The 2,500-nt window shown below is 36.7% G+C and overlaps 1 pseudogene; it reads left to right on the forward strand.

The window, feature by feature from the left end:
* LOC137656445 (thrombospondin type-1 domain-containing protein 7B-like) overlaps positions 1 to 2,500 on the forward strand; it is a 50,766-nt pseudogene that overhangs the window by 43,609 nt on the left and 4,657 nt on the right.

Genomic DNA, 2,500 nt, shown 5'->3' on the forward strand with positions numbered 1-2,500 from the left:
TATATATATATATATATATATATATATATATATATATAGATATATATATATATATATATATATATATATATATATATATATATATATATATATATATATATATATATTTTATATATATATACATATATATATATATATATATATATATATATATATATATATATATATATATATATATATATATATTCATATGTATATATATATACAGATAAATATATATATATATATATATATATATATATATATATATATATATATATATATATATAAATATATATATATATATATATACAGATAAATATATATATATATATATATATATATATATATATATATATATATATATATATATATACAGATAAATATATATATATATATATATATATATATATATATATATATATATATATATATATATATATATATATATATATATATATATATATATATATATCCATCCATATACCAAAGGCACTTCCCCCAATTTTGGGGGGTAGCCGACAACAACAAGAAACAAAAAAAAAAAAAAAAAAGGGGACCTCTACTCTCTACGTTCTTCCAGCCTAACCAGGGACTCAGCCGAGTTCAGCTGGTACTGCTAGGGTGCCACAGCCCAACCTCCCACATTTCCGCCACAGATGAAGCTTCATACTGCTAAGTCCCCTACTGCTGCTACCCTCCGCGGTCATCTAAGGCACCGGAGGAAGCAGCAGGGCCTACCGGAACTGCGTCACAATCGCTCGCCATTCATTCCTATTTCTAGCACGCTCTCTTGCCTCTCTCACATCTATCCTCCTATCACCCAGAGCTTTCTTCACACCATCCCTCCACCCTAACCTTGGCCTTCCTTTTGTACTTCTCCCCATCAACTCTTGCATTCATCACCTTCTTTAGCAGACAGCCATTTTCCATTCTCTCAACATGGCCAAACCACCTCAACACATTCATATCCACTCTAGCCGCTAACTCATTTCTTACACCCGTTCTCACCCTCACCACTTCGTTCCTAACCCTATCTACTCGAGATACACCAGCCATACTCCTCAGACACTTCATCTCAAACACATTAAATTTCTGTCTCTCCATCACTTTCATTCCCCACAACTCCGATCCATACATCACAGTTGGTACAATCACTTTCTCATATAGAACTCTCTTTACATTCATGCCCAATCCTCTATTTTTTACTACTCCCTTAATTGCCCCCGACACTTTGCAACCTTCATTCACTCTCTGACATACATCTGCTTCCACTCCACCATTTGCTGCAACAACAGACCCCAAGTACTTAAACTGATCCACCTCCTCAAGTAAGTCTCCATTCAACATGACATTCAACCTTGCACCACCTTCCCTTCTCGTACATCTCATAACCTTACTCTTACCCACATTAACTCTCAGCTTCCTTCTCTCACACACCCCTTCCAAATTCTGTCACTAGTCGGTCAAGCTTCTCTTCTGTGTCTGCTACCAGTACAGTATCATCCGCAAACAACAACTGATTTACCTCCCATTCATGATCATTCTCGCCTACCAGTTTTAATCCTCGTCCAAGCACTCTAGCATTCACCTCTCTCACCACTCCATCAACATATAAGTTAAACAACCACGGCGACATCACAAATCCCTGTCTTAGCCCCACTCTCACCGGAAACCAATCGCTCACCTCATTTCCTATTCTAACACATGCTTTACAACCTGTGTAGAAACTTTTCACTGCTTGCAACAACCTTCCACCAACTCCATATAACCTCATCACATTCCACTGTTTCCCTATCAACTCTATCATATGCTTTCTCCAGATCCATAAACGCAACTTACACCCTCCTTACCTTTTGCTAAATATTTCTCGCATATCTGCCTAACTGTAAAAATCTGATTCATACAACCCCTACCTCTTCTAAAACCACCCTGTACTTCCAAGATTGCATTCTCTGTTTTATCCTTAATCCTATTAATCAGTATTCTACCATACACTTTTCCAACTACACTCAACAAACTAATACCTCTTGAATTACAACACTCATGCACATCTCCCTTACCCTTATATAGTGGTACAATACATGCACAGACCCAATCTACTGGTACCATTGACAACACAAAACACACATTAAACAATCTCACCAACCATTCAAGTACAGTCACACCCCCTTCCTTCAACATCTCAGCTTTCACACCATCCATACCAGATGCTTTTCCTACTCTCGTTTCATCTAGTGCTCTCCTCACTTCCTCTATTGTAATCTCTCTCTCATTCTCATCTCCCATCACTGGCACCTCAACACCTGGAACCGCAATTATATCTGCCTCCCTATCATCCTCAACATTCAGCAAACTTTCAAAATATTCCGCTCACCTTTTCCTTGCCTCCTCTCCTTTTAACAACCTTCCATTTCCATCTTTCACTGTCTCTTCAATTCTTGCGCCGGCCTTCCTTACTCTCTTCACTTCTTTCCAAAACTTCTTCTTATTCTCTTCATATGACTGACCCAGTCCCTGA

The sequence above is a fragment of the Palaemon carinicauda genome, chromosome 17, assembly GCF_036898095.1.
Source record: "Palaemon carinicauda isolate YSFRI2023 chromosome 17, ASM3689809v2, whole genome shotgun sequence".
Lineage (NCBI taxonomy): Eukaryota > Metazoa > Arthropoda > Malacostraca > Decapoda > Palaemonidae > Palaemon > Palaemon carinicauda.